General features: G+C 36.6%; 1 protein-coding gene across 3 annotated transcripts in view; it reads left to right on the top strand.

Moving 5' to 3' along the window:
- NOL4 (nucleolar protein 4) overlaps positions 1-16,298 on the top strand; it is a 409,694-nt gene that overhangs the window by 28,118 nt on the left and 365,278 nt on the right. The window lies entirely within an intron of this gene.

Here is a 16,298-nt window from a genome sequence, read left to right as displayed (position 1 = left end):
ACATTCTCTGTGTCTCTTCCTTCTGAGACTTCAGTTATTCATAAGATGAACCTTTTGATATTGTCCCATAAACTTTGGAAGGTCTGTTTTGTTCCTTTTGTTTTTTTCCCCCATCCATTCCCTCTCTCTTCAGATTAAGTAATTTCTATTGATCTGTCTTCAAGTTTACTGACTCTTTTCCTCTGTCAACTCCGTTTTGCTATTAAGCCCATCTAATAATGAGTTTGGTTATTTCATATATTCATGAATTTCAGTGTAAATATTTTCATTTGTTTCTTTTGTATGTTTTCTATGTCTCTGATGAGATGCCCTGTATTTCATTCATTATGAATATATTTTTTTTACAATAACATAGTTACAATGTTGTTGTTCGGTGCGGTCGAGTCGGCTCCGACTCATAGCGACCCTGTGCACAACAGAACCAAACACTGCCCAGTCCTGCGCCATCCTCACAATCATTGTTATGCTTGAGCTCATTGTTGCAGCCACTGTGTCAATCCACCTCGTTGAGGGTCTTCCTCTTTTCTGCTGACTCTGTACTCTGCCAAGTATGATGTCCTTCTCCAGGGACTGATCCCTCCTGACAACATATCCAAAGTATGTAAAACACAGTCTCGCCATCCTTGCCTCTAAGGAGCATTCTGGTTGTACTTCTTCCAAGACAGATTTGTTCCTTCTTTTGGCAGTCCATGGTATATTCCATATTCTTCACCAACACCACAATTCAAAGGCATCAACTCTTCTTTGGTCTCCTTATTCATTGTCCAGCTTTCACATGCATATGATGCGATTGAAGAAACCATGGCTTGGGTCAGGCGCACCTTAGTCTTCAAGGTGACATCTTTGCTCTTCAACACTTTGAAGAGGTCCTTTGCAGCAGATTTGCCCAATGTAATGTGTCTTTTGATTTATTGACTGCTGCTTCCATGGCTGTTGATTGTGGATCCAAGTAAAATGAAATCCTTGACAACTTCAATCTTTTCTCCATTTATCATGATGTTGCTCATTGGTCCAGTTGGACCAATAGTTATAAGAGCTGAATTAAAATCCTAGATTGGTACTTCCAACAACTGGATTATCTTGGATTTGGCGTCAGATTTGGCTCACATTTTTCTGGGTTTTTGAATATTTAGTAATTTGTTATTGTGGAAACCCTGGTGGCATAGTGGTTAAGTGCTATACCTGCTAACCAAAGGGTTGACAGTTCAAATCCACCAGGTGCTCCTTGGAAACTCTATGGAGCAGTTCTACTCTGTCCTATAGGGCTGCTATGAATCGGAATTGACTCGATGGCACTGCGTTTGGTTTTTGGCTTGGTATTCTGGATATTGTGAATGTTGTGTTGTGAAGACACTGGATCCTGTTGTAGTCTTCCAAAGAGTGTTTTTTGGTTGGCAAGCCATTAACTTAAATTCAAACTTCAAGGCCTGTTTCATCTGTGGTGACTAGAAGCAGCTCAAATCACATTCCAACTCTTTTTTCCTTAGCTGATGGCCTTGGAGTCTGCTCCACACACGCGTCCTCAGGAGTCAGCCAGAGTCTTGGGTACGATTTACACACAGAACCTACGGCTCCACTTCTCTGGCTTTCTTCTTTCTGATGTTTCATGCTTACTGTGTAGCAGCTGTGGCTGCCCCAGGCTCCGTCTTTGTGTTCCTCAGGCTAGATGATAGATGGTTTTATTGAAGCTTCACTTCGTGCTATCGACTGACCGTATTCTGTGCTCAGACCAAAGATATAAAACAAAGAACACACCACATGCTGGTTAATTTTTCCAAGTTTTACTGTCCTCTAAAAATTTTCTGCTTTTTCTTACTTCTCAGATTGTTCACTATCTGGCTGCATACGGCTATGGCTTTGTTCATGTCCTTAAATTCACCATCCTCCCTCTCCACAAAGACCTTTGCACATGTTGTTACCTCTGCAAGGAATTCAAACCATCATCCCACGGCCCCTTTTACCTAGTTAACTCCTATACATCCTTCAGGTTTCAGATCAAGATAATGCATTTTTCAAAGTTAAGACAGGTTCCTGTCTTATTAACATTCCTTCTTAGTGCTTATCTCACTTTATGATAATACATGTGTTGTGTGATTATTTGATTAAAGCCTGTCATTCCCATGAGATAAGTTCCATGGGAGCAAGCTGAGTTTAAATTCCCCCCATTATTGCATAGTTCTGCCACAAAACAAGCATACACTAAATATTGAGTAAAACTTATAGCACTGTTTTTTTTTGCAGTGTTATTATCAGCCCATAATCATTTGCTTCTCTTTATGACCTCGCCTTGCTCAACTCTAAAATGAAAGGTTTGGTTCAGATTTTTCATGTGGATCTGTTCAACTCTGAAATACCATTTTCTTCTGTTCTTGGTTTAAAATGGTATATTTACCAGAAAAAAAAAGGGTAAAAACCATAGCTTTCAGGTTTCTTATCATTTTCTTTTTTATAATTAAATATAGTTTATATAAATCTGTCAATATATGGGTTTTTTTTAAATTTTTTTTTTAAAGGGAAGTACAAGATTTTAGTAGGCCATTCTCACTTTCTGAGAAAATATTATTAAGAGAAGAATGCAATTGTACTTATTCTGTAAAATGTTTTTTGTTCTAGTGTGAAATAAAATATTATGGAATAGATAAACTGCAGGTCTTACACAGTATGGTGTTGTTTCTGTTGTATATTTGAAATTCATGTTGTATTAATTGCAGAGTAAACAGGAAAATATAATTTATACAAATGATTTTCATCTTTTATGTAACTTATCTACATGCACGTTTCTTTTAGCGCCCAGGAACATAGTTTTTATTTCTAATGGGATGATATATTTATATTTTTACCATTATGTTTACAATACCTTTGTAATAAGGGAAGTACCATGATACATAAATTCCATTGTAAGAGAGCTTGTTAGTAGTGATAACTCTGTCTCATTTTTTGTTCAAAGTTTATGTAACTATCATATTACATATAGATTTGACCCATGTTCAGAAACATTCACAAGATCAATGTGCCATTCATACTTTTTATAAAGCAGATCCTGATATACACAAATCTTCTTTACTGTTTTTTATATACTAAAATTAGGTAATATACAAGTTGAAATAAGTTATTTTTAATAAAATCATATATATTAAATATAGTACTTCCAGTGTAAGGAGACCTGATGGTGCAACAGTTAAGCTCTCGGCTGCTAACTGAAAGGCTGATGATTCAAACTCGCTCAGTGGCTCCATGGGAGAAAGCCTGGAGATCTGCTCCCATAAAGATTACAGCCTGGAAAACCCTGTGGGGTGGTTCTGCTCTGTCACATGGGATAGCTGTGAGTCAGAATGGACTTGATGGCAACCAACAACAACTTCCGGTGTATCAGTCACAAAAAAGATGCCAAGAAATGTGTATAAAACATCATCGCTATTGAATAAACTACATGATATCTCAATATTCACATATATGAAGTGTACTTGTCAGTGGACACTTTGTTATTTGCAGATGAACTCATTTCACCATTATAGTGGATGTTTTAAACCTGGATACTGGAAAGGCAATCTTACTACTATAGAGAGATTATTTAATGGGTAAAATAATGCAGAATGCTAGAAGATACTCTTCTTTTAAAAATGGAAAATCAATTCTATAAAACTTGAAGGGTTATTTGAGATATGTCTTGAGTTTTTTATATGGAATGAGTTGGCCTGATATAATGCTAAGAAGGGCTTTGTGCTAACTTTATGAAGGTGTTGCAGGAAAATCTAACTGAAGTTCATATATAAAATTCCCATTACGAAAAGAAAAAAAAAAACATTATTTGGTCAAGGTATTTGTATTTTTAAGAATTTTAAGGGCACCCTAAATAAAGACTAATTAATAATAGCAGTACTAAAAATAACACTGATAGACACTTAATATGCCCCAGACACTGATAAGCACTTTGCATGAATCATTCAATGAAATTTAATTCAGTCTGATCATGTCCACCAAATAACAATAATAGCAAAAAATACTAATGAATAAAAAAGGTGACTCACATGCATTTCCAGGTTTTTAAAAATATCATTGTTGTTGTTGTTAGGTGCCATGGAGTCGGCTCCAACTCATAGCGACCCTATGCACAACAGAATGAAACACTGCCCCATCCTGCGTCATCCTTACAATCTGCTCATTGTTGCAGCCACTGGGTCAATCCACCTCGTTGAGGGTCTTCCTCTTTTCCGCTGACCCTGCACTCTGCCAAGCATGATGTCCTTCTCCAGGGACTGATCCCTCCTGACAACATGTCCGAAGTATGTAAGATGCAGTCTCGCCATCTTTGCTTCTAAGGAGCATTCTGGTTGTACTTCTTCCAAGACAGATTTGTTCGTTCTTTTAGCAGTCCATGGTATATTCAATATTCTTCGCCAACACCACAATTCAAAGGTGTCAACTCTTCTTCGGTCTTCCTTATTCATTGCCCAGCTTTCACATGCATATGATGAGATTGAAAATACCATGGCTTGGGTAAGGCGCCCCTTAGTCTTCAAGGTGACATCTTTGCTCTTTGACACTTTAAAGAGTTCCTTTGCAGCAGATTTACCCAGTGCAAAGTGTCTTTTGATTTTTTGACTGCTGCTTCCGTGGATGTTGATTGTGGATCCAAGTGAAACGAAATCCTTGACAATTTCAATCTTTTGTCCATTTATCATGATGTTGCTTATTGGTCCAGTTGTGAGGATTTTTGTTTTCTTTATGTTGAAGTGCAATCCATACTGTGGCTGTGGTCTTTGATCTTCATTAGTAAGTGCTTCAAGTCCTTTTCATTTTCAGCAAGGAAGGTTGTATCATCTGCATAATGCAGGTTGTTAATGAGACTTCCTCCAATCCTGATGCCCCATTCTTCTTCATATAGTCCAGCTTTTAGTATCATTTGCTCAACATACAGATTGAACAGGTATGGTGAAAGAATACAACCCTGACGCACACCTTTCCTGACTTTAAACCAATCAGTATCCCCTTGTTCTGTCCGAACAACTGCCTCTTGATCTATGTGAAGGTTCATCATGAGCACAATTAAGTGTTCTGGAATTCCCATTCTTCGCAGTGTTATCCATAGTTTGTTGTGATCCACACAGTTGAATACCTTTGCATAGTCAATAAAACACAGGTAAACATCCTTCTGGTATTTTCTGCTTTCAGCCAGGATCCATCTGACATCAGCAATGATATCCCTGGTTCCACGCCCTCTTCTGAAACTGGCCTGAATTTCTGGCAGTTCCCTGTCAATATATTGCTGCAGCCGTTTTTGAATGATCTTCAGTAAAATTTTGCTTAAGTATGATATTAATGATATTGTTCTATAATTTCCACGTTTGGTTGGATCACCTTTCTTGGGAATAGGCATAAATATGGATCTCTTCCAGTCAGTTGGCCAGGAAGCTGTCTTCCATATTTCTTGGCATAGACAAGTGAGCACCTCCAGCGCTGCATCTGTTTGTTGGAACATCTCAGTTGATATTCCATCAATTCCTGGACCCTTGCTTTTCACCAATACATTCAGAGCAGCTTGGACTTCTTCCTTCAGTACCCTAGGTTGCTGATCATATGCCACCCCTTGAAATGGTTGAGCATCGACTAATTCTTTGTGGTATAATGACTCTGTGTATTCCTTCCATCTTCTTTTTGATGCTTCCTGCATCGTTTAGTATTTTTCCCATAGAATCCTTCACTATTGCAAGTTGAGGCTTGAATTTTTTCTTCAGTTCTTTCAGCTTGAGAAACACCAAGTGTGTTCTTCCCTTTTGATTTTCCATCTCCAGCTCCAATGCAACCAATGTCACCAAACAATTTGTGTACAAATTTTTGAATGAAAAAAAAAGTCTCAGGGGCCCCAAGAGAGAAAGCCTGAATCATCTTTACACATAAAAAAAAAAAATACAACCAATTAAATAGGCCATATATTGCAGTTACTTTTTTTAATGTGTAGAGATGATTCAGGCTTTCTCTCTTGGGGCCCTTGAGACTTTTTTCATTCAAAAATTAATACACAAATTGTTTAGTGACATTGATTGCAATCCCTGCAATGTGTCAGCACTCTCTACCTTTCCCTTTCTACCCTGGGTTCTACATGTCCATCTGTCTAGTTTTACTATCCCTTCTTGCCTTCTTTGCTTTTGGGCAGGTCCCATATATTTGATTGAACTAAGAAGCACGTGGCTCACGAATGTTATTTATTATTTTTTTTTAAGTCCTGTCTAATCTTTTGGAACCCTAGTGGCGTAGTGGTTAAGAGCTATGGCTGCTAACCAAAAGGCCGGCTGTTCGAATCCACCAGGTGCTCCTTGGATACCCTATGGGGGCAGTTCTACCCTGTCCTATAGGGTTGCTATGAGTCGAAATTGACTCAACGGCAACGGGTCCAATCTTTGGCTGAAAGGTGGACTTTGGGAATGGATTCAGTTCTGAGTTAGCAGGGTGTCTGGGGCCACAGTCTCGGGGGTTCCTCCAGTCTCTGTCAGACCAGTAAGTCTGGTCTTCTATTGTAAATTTGAGTTTTTTTCCTACATTTTTCTCCTACTGTGTTTGAAACCCTCTATTGTGATCCTCGTCAGAGTGATGGGTGGTGGTAGCTGGACACCGTCTAGTTCTTTTGGGCTCAGGCTGGTGGAGGCTCTGGTTCATGTGGTCCATTAGTCCTTTGGACCAATATTTTCCTCGTGTCTTTGGTTTTCTTCATTCTCCTTTGCTCTGAATGTGATGGAACCAACAGATCTATCTTAGGTGTCTGCTTGTAAGCTTTTAAGACCATAGATGCCACTCACTAAAGTAGGATGTAGAAGTCCCCTGAGACCATGGTCCCCAGCTGTCAGCCTCAGTTAACTCAGTCCCTCAAGGTGTTTGAATGTGCCTAGGAAGCTTCTATGACTTTGCCTTGGTCAAGTTGCGCTGCCTTCCACTATATCGTGTGTTGTCTTTTCCTTCACCAAAGTTATCTAGCTAGTGATTTCCCATTCCCAGCCCTCCCTTCCCTCATAACCATCAACGGATTTTTTTTTTCTGTGTGTAAACCTTTTCTTGGATTTTTAAATAGTGTTCTCATACAATATTTGTCCTTTTGTGATTGACTTAGGTCACTCAGCATAATACCTTCCAGATTCATTATGTGAGATAGTTCGTGGATTCATCATTGTTCTTTATCATTGTGTAATATTCCACTGTATGTATGTATCCTAATTTGTTTATCCATTCATCTGTTGATGGGCACTTGGGTTGTTTCCATCTTTTTGCTGTTGTGAATAACGCTGCAATGAACATGGGTATGTGTATGTCTATTAATGTCACAGCTGCTATTTTTTTTCAGTTGTATTTCTAGGAGTGGGATTCTTGAATCATATGGTATTACTATTTCTAGTTTTTAAGGAGGCACCATATTGTTTTCCATAGTGCTTGTACCATTTTACATTCCCATCAGCAGTGCATAAGAGTTCCAATCTTCCTCGCAACCTTTCCAACATTTGTTATTTTCTGCTTTTTATTAGTGCCAGTAATGTCTGAGTGAGATGGTATCTCACTGTAGTTTTGATTTGCATTTCCCTAATAGCTAATGATCGTGAGCATTTCCTCATGTGTCTGTCAGCCACCTGAATGTCTTCTTTGGTGAAGCGTCTGTTCTTATCCTTTGAATTGGATTATTTGTCTTTTTGTTGTTGAGGTGCTGAAGTATTCTATAGAATACTTCCCAACCTACAGACTTACAGCATAAGTGTTTAGTTTTTAGAAGCTTCCAATTATCTAGTTTATCTTCTGATGTTTGTGCATTGTTACTTATGGTTTGTACACAATTTATGCCATGTATTAGGGCCCTTAGCATGGTCCCTATTTTTTCTTCCATGATCTTTATTGTTTTAGGTTTTATATTTAGGTCTTTGATCCATTTTGAGTTAGTTTTCATGTATGGTATGAGGTATGAGTCCTATTTCATTTTTTACAGATGGACATCCAGTTTCACCAATACCACTTTTTAAATACTGCCTTTTCCCCATTTAATTGACTTTGGTCCTTTGTCAAAGATCAGCTGACCATAGGTGGATGGATTCATCTGGCCCTCAGTTCTATTCTGTTGGTCTATGTGTCTGTCATTGTACCAGTACCAGGCTGTTTTGACTACGATAGATCCTGAGATCAGATGGTGTGAGGCCTCCTACTTTGTTCTTTTTCTTCAATAATGCCTTGTTTATCCAGAGCCTCTTTCCATATAAAGTTGGTGATTCATTTTTCCATCTTGTTAAAGAATGGTGTTGTTATTTGGATTGGGATTGCATTGTATCTGTAGATTGCTTTGGGTAGGGTTGACATTTTCAAATGTCCTATCCATGAGCATGGTATGTTTTTCCACTTATGTATGTCTTTTTTGGTTTCTTGCAATAGCGTTTTGTAGTTTTCTTTCTTTAAGTCTTTTACATCTCTGATTAGACTTATTCCTAAGTATTTTATCGTTTTAGGAGATATTATAAACGGTATTTATTCCCTGATTTCCTCTTCAAAGATCTCTTAGTTGGTATATAGGAATCCAACTGATTTTTGTACTTTGATCTTGCATCCTGCTACTATGCTGAATCTTTCTATTAGTTCCAATAGTTTTCTTGTGGAATCTTTGGGGTTCTCTGTGTATAGGATCATGTCCTCTGTGAATAGGGATAATTTTCCTTCTTCCTTTCCAATTGGGATGCCTTTTAATTCTTTTTCTTGTCTTATTGCTCTAGCTAGGACTTCCAGCACAATTTTAAATAGGAGTGGTGATAAAGGACATCCTTATCTTTTCCTTGTTCTTTGGGGGAATGCTTTTAGCCTCTCTCCATTAAGATTGATTAATATAAGATGATAAAGTCTGTAGTCTAGTTGGTTGTCCTTAGTATTTCTATGAGGGAAAGTGTGTGCTCACATTTAAGCAACCATCTCCTCCTATCCCTCTAGTTTTAATATTTCATGAACCAGATACAAGAGTAGAAATAAGTTTCTCTGTGTCCTAAAGGAATATGAGGAAAACAATGTTTTTAGCTTAGACATTCCTGAAGGGAATCTCAGTTATTTCACGATTAACACAATTTTTTTTTCATACATACACAGAATGATGAGATATACTTCATAATCTGTTTATGACTGAAAATTACTTTTTATTTCCTTTGTAGAGTCTTCATGAATACAAATATTTCTTGAGTGGTCTTTTGTAGTTACGTAATTTTCTTTATGTGAGAAAGTTGAATAGAGATTACACTGGAGAGTAGAAAATAAATTCTTAAACTACTGGAAGGTTTTTTGTTTTTAAATAAAAGATTAATCCACTTGTGCACCATGCCACTGTAATGATATTTCATGTTACTGAAGCAATGCCAATAAATAATTTCAGGCAACGGTGATACTTTTGAAGGTCTCAGACATCTTAAACATTGCTAATGAAAAATAAAATACATACAATCAATTGTAAAACTGGTATAACCAAAACCAAATTCAAAGCTGCGAAGTCAATTCCAACTCATAGAGACCCTATAGGGCAGAGTAGAACTGGCGGTTTCCAAGGCTGTAAATCCTTATGGAAGCAGATCACCACATTTTTCTCCCCCAGAGCAGCTAGTGGGTTCAAACTGCTGTCCTTTCGGTTAACAGCCATGCGCTTTAACTACTGTGCCACCAAGACTCCTAAAACTAGTATACTTGACCTCAACGCAATGTCAACAAAAGAACTTATTCTGGCACACACAAGTGCATAGCTTTTAAAATTAAATAGCATTCTTTTGATAAAACTAACATCTGCTATACAAACACCAACACTTAAAGGAAATCATGGTTGTAGAGGCAGCCATCTACCAACGCACACATAAAATTTGCACAGGCTAAGTTTGTCATTACTGTTTTGAAATAGTAGAATCATCAAGATTTTCAACTCCTATTTTTTCTTAGCTGCTTAGGTTTCTATGTTGATAAATACTGATTCTGTTATTTGTGACTCATTTCTGGATTATTATTTTTTATTTCAATTTTGAGAAAGAGTAGATACAGGTGATGTCCATTGTCAATAAAATCCATGAAGTGCATATTTGAGGAAAAATGTTGCAGTCATGCCTTAGTATATTATGAAAACTATACAAAAAAATTTCTGACTTATTTTTTCAAGTTTATTTGGGAAGGATATAGCAAAAATTTGTCCTTAAAAGATTCTGGTAATTCATTTGAAAATTCTTTTTGATTTTTTTCATGCATATTTACTGCAAACTTTTCATCAATTTGAATTAATTGGGTTGGAGCCATATAGTTACATATCTGTGCATTAAATCTTAGTGCTTTAAAAGATATTTTTTACTTAGGTAGTTTCTGTATTAATTATGTGCAAAAAATGATCTATAATCCTATCACCTCAAAACTACTAAAGATAATAGAGCTCTGCAGAACAGATAAACTAAAACAAAACGTGCTACACCTTTTAATATGTGAATTTTGATGAAGGTGTTTATTGATCCTGAGAGTGGTTATACTTTGTCCAAGCTAACTCTTAAGAAAATACCTAATCCCAATGAATATTTTTGCTACTGTGTGTGTGTTTTTTTTTTTTTACTGGAACAGCAAATTTAGAAGAAATATCAACCTGTGATGACAGGTCTTTGTCTTTGCAGATGCTGACAAAGGATTCTGAATCCTTTTAGGTAACAATCTAGCCAAGACTCAAGAGCTTTGATATACTATCCTGGCATACTGGAAAGATATATATTATGAAGTCTTAACCCAAATAACCCAGTGCTGTCGAGTCAATTCTGCACATCATAATAATCACAGCATCCTTTGTGCAGCAAAATAATTGTAGGAGAAAAGTGTGCAGGGGGTGGGAAGGAGAGGGTTAAGGGGTAGGAAGGTAAGTAGAGATAGGTAAAAAAAAATTTGAACTAAGTAGGGTAAGTTAGAGATGTGGTAGCCCCTATCCCTGGCTTGGCCCTTCTGTGCTGGCAAAGCCTGCTTCTCTTTATAAAGATTGAAAATACTATACATTTACTTTTCCAGCCACCCCTGAAGCCAGGGCATTGCAATATAAACTCAGTCTTGCCAGTGGGAGCTAAGTGGGGAGTCTTTTGGGAAGCTTCCAGGAAAGTTATTCCTCCATAAATAGAAATAGATGGAAAAAAAAAAAAAAAAAAAACAGCAACAACAACACAAAACAATCTTGTTGGGCATGAAGTCTGAAATTTCTGAAGCCATCTTGCAGTCTTCAGAGAGATAAGAGTTGCCATGGGGAGGATAACAGAGGAGAAAAATGGAAAGTACTTACTTGAGTCATGATGATACCTTCCGGACTCAGAACTAAATCTGCAACAACTCTGCCTCTAGAGTTTTTTATATGTTATATGTGAAGTATTAAATGTATAAGTAACTTTAAGTTGGCTATTCTGTATTCTGTTAATTACGGCAAAATCATCTTGACTGACAAAAACTATCAATTATTATTTCATTATATTTTTCGTATATATATATATATCTTTTTTTCTTTAATGTTAGGTAATTTGGTTTTCCAAACATTTAGACAAATTGAAATGAAGAGGGTGTCCTAAAATTATGAAATTATTAGAATTGGGTAGAAATATGCTCAGACGTTTATGGAATTTTCCTGCTTTGTTATTACGTATATCTAGGACATTGTGAAACGTTCTACCATAATAGAAAAACCAGACTTTTAAGAAAACACAGCTAAAGTTAAATTCTAGTTTCTGTGCTATGGTTTCAAACTATCTTAACTTTATTAACTTATATAGTCATTTTGAGCAGCGTCTCTGAAACCTTTGAATAACATGGGCTACTTATGACTCATAGGCAAGAAGAGGCTTCTTTGGCTTGTTAGCATATTTTTGTCATTGCATATGAAATTGTTTTACATTGTGTACAAAAAACCTGTGTGAAATACCATTTGTAACTATATATTACAGTACTTCTTTAAAGTGGGAAATAAATCTACAACTGTAATAAATTACACGATAACTTTAAAACCATTGTCAAATATACTTATATGTGTATTGAAATAAAACAGTATTTAAATTTTAAACTATCAATATCTAAAAGTACACTCACTGTTTTTGTATATTACCACTGTCTTTGGACTCTCTCCTTGGCCCTTTCTACTTAGTTTATGAGTATATGCCACAGGGAGGATTAAGAAAGAGACTGTAGCTCACTATAAACAGGTAGATACTACCAGCAATTCAAAGCACTTGTTTTACTCAGGGTGACTGAGTAATTCCATCTTTATGTATAAAGCAAAGCACACTTCTTCATATAGATGATGAATATATAGACATAATAGAATTTTACTGAATTTATAGTTATTGTTTGACAGGATTTAATAGAAAGGCATTTAAGATATATATATATAAAATTATATGTATCATTTGTCCAGCTGCATTACATTTTAAGGGAAAGTACTCTTACAATGGTGTAATTTATATTCCAAGCTTTTATTTTGCGTGCATTCTGTGACAGATGGCCTCTAGCCATCCTTATCAAGAGATAAGCATTCTCAATTCTTGTAAATTATGGTGAATGAATATCAATCAATCTGTTTTCCCTCTTTATATAGACTGTAATTCCAGACTGAAGCCTGCTGTTTATAAATCTGAGTTCCTGCCAAAACAAGCATGTTGAAATTCATTTGGATATTGTCTATATGCAGTAGAACAAATTTATGTATTCAAATAGTAGTGAGAATTACACACACACATATGTATATATGTGTGTGTGTATATGTATATGCACACACTCTGTTTGAATTATAATTTAATTAAAAAATTTGTCCGGCATATGATTTGGATAGGAAACCAGATGAGGTCGTAGCAGCAGGCAAAAAGATGCTTGAAAATACAGGGCAGTACCAATGTGACTCTTCTGGATTCAAATATCTCACAGCCATTGGAAATTAACGATATGTATTTACTTTTGCAAATGAGCACTGGAAATAAAGTAAATATTTTGAACTTGGCTTAAAAGCATTTTAGTCCTAATCTTTTCAGATTCAGTTACTTTTAAACTAGAATACATTGATTTAAAATAAATTGAATGGTATATGATCCTGAAATATTTTATTATAGGGGAAAATTAAATAAGTCAGCATTAACTTTACATTTAATAGAGATTTTATTTTATTTTGCTCATCAAAAATATTCCTTGTTCTAGAATGTTGTTGTGGTTAGGTGCCATTGAGTTGGTTCTGGCTCATATTGACTCCATGTGACAAAGTAGAAATGCCGCATAGGGATTTCTAGGCTGTAGTCTTTATGGCAGCAGATCGCTAGGCCTTTTCTCCCTGTGGAGCTGCTGGATGGGTTTGAACCTCCAACCTTTTGGTTAACAGCCAAGCACTTAACCTTGTGCTACCAGGACTCCTTCTTGTTCTAGACTAGACACTACATAAATATTTGCTGAATGAATAAACACTGTAAGCCGAATTTCCATTTTTAAGATATTGGGAGGTCCTTTTTGAAGGTAAAATACTGGAAACACAGCTCATTTTCACTTTGATCTCTCTCAGTATATATATATATATATATATAAAGCAATAGTACTATATATATATATATATATATATATATAAAGCAATAGTACATAGTATATTAAGGTCATGTATCTTGGGTCCACAAATCTATTTTGTTACAGGAAAGACTGTTCACCTGCATACAAATAACATACACTATGTATTTGCAAATATAAAAAAAATTGCTACAAATTCCAGCTCTAGCATTGTATGGTAGATATCTCTGAGGTTGACTCTCTTCTTCTAATCAACTGAGTCAAGCCTCCTTAATTTCTTTCATTTTTTCCGATGCTAATCCTAGCATTTATTGAGTAATTATTTGAGTGCCAAGTATGTGCAAGATCTTATACAGTATTCAGTGGATGACAAAAAAGATGAATTACTCTTGGTACCATTAAGGAGCCTATAATTAAAATGAAGATATAATATGTACAAAAATAGCTACAATGTAAAGAAAGATCAGCATAGTGCTAAGAGAAGCAAAATCCATGTGCTTTGAGAATTTATAGAAGGCAGATATTTATTCTGGTTAAAGAAAATTTTGTGAAAGGGTAACCATGGTGTAAGGCTACTGTTATTTTATTAGAAATAAGGGTTAAATATTGTATCCAGGTAAGACTGGCAGGGCCAAAGATTCTGGTAGGCGTGATACTCATAAAATCATTTTCTGTGGAATGGCACATACAGGTGTACCTTGTTTTATTGTGCTTCACTTTGTTGTGCTTTGCAGATATTGTGATTTTTACAAATTGAAGGTTTATGGCTACCCTGCATTGAGCAGGTCTGTTGGCACTGTTTTTCCAACAGCTCGTGCTCACTTTGTGTCTGTGTCACTTTTTGCTAATTCTCGAAATATTTCAAAGTTTTTCATTATTAGTACATCTGTTATGGTGAACTGTGATGCTGCTATGATGTAACTTTAAGTGATCTTTCATATTACTATTTTAATTGTTTTGGGGCTTCACAAACCACACCCATATTAGATGCCTAACTTAATCGATGAATGTTGTGTGTGTTCTGACTGCCCCACCAACCAGCTGTTTCCCCTTTTATCTCCCTGTCCCCAGGCCTCCCTGTTCCCTGAGACAGACAATATTAAATTAGGCCAATTAATAACCCTACGATAGCCTCTAGCTGTTCAAGCGAAAGGAACGAGTTGCATGTCTCTCACTTTAAATCAAAAGCTACAAATGATAACAAAGCTTAGTGAACAAGGCATGTTGACAGCTGAGACAGATGAAAAGGTAGGCCTGTTGCACCACACACAGTTAGCCAAGTTGTGAATGCAAAGGAAGAGTTTTTGAAGGAAATTAAAAGTACTACTCCAATAAACACATGAACGGTAAGAAAGTCAAACAGCCTTGCTGCTGATGTGGAAAAAGTTTTAGCGGTCTGGATAGATCAAACCAGCCACAAAATTCCCTTAAGCCAAAGCCTAATCCAGGGCAAGACCCTAATTCTCTTCAATTCTACGAAGGCTGAGAGAGGTGAGGAAGCTGCAGAAGAAAAGTTTGAAGCTAGCACTGGTTGGTTCTGTGAGGTTAAGGAAAGAAGCTGCCTCCATACATAAAAGTGCAAGGTGAAGGAGCAAGTGTTGATGTAGATAGAGGCTGCAGCAAGTTATCAGGAAGACCTAGCTAAGATAATTATGAAGGTGGCAACACTAAACAGATTTTCAATGTAGATGAAACAGCCTTGTATTGGAAGAAGACACCATCTAGGACTTTCATAGCTAGAGAGAAGTCAATGCCTGGCTTCAAAGCTTCAGAGGACAGGCTGGCTCTCTTGTTAGCGGCTAATGCAGCTGGTGACTTTAGGTTGAGGCCAATGCTCATTTACCATTCTGAAAAGCCTGGAGCCCTTAAGAATTCTGCTAAATCTACTCTGCCTGTTCACTATAAATGGAACAACAAAGCCTGAATGACAACACATCGGTTTGTAACATAGTTTACTGAATATTTTAAGCCTACTGTTGAGACCTACTGCTCCGAAAAGAAGATTCCTTTCAAAATCTTACTGCTCATTGATAAAGTGCATGGCCACCCAAGAGCTCTGATGGAGATGTGCAAAGAGATTCATGTTGTTTTCATGCCTGCTAACACAACATCCGTTTTGAAGTCCATGGATCAAGGAGTGATTTTGACTTTCAAGCCTTATTATTTAAGAAATACATTTCATAAAGCTATAGCTGCCATAGATAGTGATTCCTGATGGATCTGGGCAAAGTAAATTGAGAATCTTCCGGAAAGGATTCACTATTCTAGATACCATTCAGAACATTTAGATTCATGGAAGGAGGTCACAATATCAACATTAACAGGAGTTTGGAAGAAGTTGATTACAACCCTCATGGATGACTTTGAGGAGTTCAATGCTTCAGTGGAGGAAGTAACTGGAGATGTGATGGAAATAGCAAGAAAAGTAGGATTAGAAGCAGAGCCTGAAGATGTGACTGAACTGCTGTCATCTCATGATAGAACTTGAACTGATAAGAAGTTGCTTCTTATGCACGAACAAAGAAAGTGGTTTATGGAGATAGAATCTACTCCTAGTGAAAATGCTGTGAACATTGTTGAAATAACAACAAATGATTTAGAACATTACATAAACTCAGTTGAAAAAGCAGTGGCAGAGCTTGAGAGGGTTGACTCCAATTTTGAAAGAAGCTGTACTGTGGGTAAAATGCCATCAGACAGCATCATATACTACAGAGCTTTCATGAAAGGAAAAGTCAATTGATGCGGCAGACTTCATTGTGTCT

The sequence above is a fragment of the Elephas maximus genome, chromosome 11, assembly GCF_024166365.1.
Source record: "Elephas maximus indicus isolate mEleMax1 chromosome 11, mEleMax1 primary haplotype, whole genome shotgun sequence".
Taxonomy (NCBI): domain Eukaryota; kingdom Metazoa; phylum Chordata; class Mammalia; order Proboscidea; family Elephantidae; genus Elephas; species Elephas maximus.
Note: the sequence above shows the minus strand (reverse complement) of the source record. Positions and strands in the feature narration are given on the sequence as shown.